Genomic DNA, 650 nt, shown 5'->3' on the forward strand with positions numbered 1-650 from the left:
ACAAACCAGGTTTGGAAGGTTTTAGTATGAAAAATGAATGTGGAATGTAAACTATCTCATCAGAACTTTTTATATAGATTACAGCTTGAAATAAGAATATTTTGGGAAAAATGGGATTAAGTAAGATATATTATCAAAATTAAATTAAAAAAGAGAGATAATCTAGTGGTCACAAAGTAGCCAGAATGGAAAGTATGCAGGGTAGAACATTTTTCTTTTTTTTAATGTTATTTATTTGGGGGGGGGGGCAGAGAGAGAGAGGGAGACCCAGAACCCGAAGCAGACTCCAGGCTCTGGGCTGTCAGCGCAGAGCTCGACGTGGGGCTCCAACTCACAAACCGTGAGATCGTGACCTGAGCTGAAGTCGGACGCTTAACTGACTGAGCCACCCAGGCATCCCTGAAATATTTACTTTCTTATCCACATTTCAGAGCCTCACATCCAATCCTCTTGTAATAACAATTATGTACTATTTGGGACAGGTCCTCTGGGTGGTTAACTACTAGGAGGACTTTAAAAAAAGTTAGTACTTTCTGAGAGATCCAAGAGAGAATTAGAGATTCATACGCAGGCTACCTTTAGCAGTAGTCAGAGCACAGGAAAACCCAAACAGAAAGCAAGCCCTTAACCAAAAAAGAGACAACCAGAAC

Source organism: Lynx canadensis, chromosome D2, assembly GCF_007474595.2.
Source record: "Lynx canadensis isolate LIC74 chromosome D2, mLynCan4.pri.v2, whole genome shotgun sequence".
Taxonomy (NCBI): Eukaryota; Metazoa; Chordata; class Mammalia; order Carnivora; family Felidae; genus Lynx; species Lynx canadensis.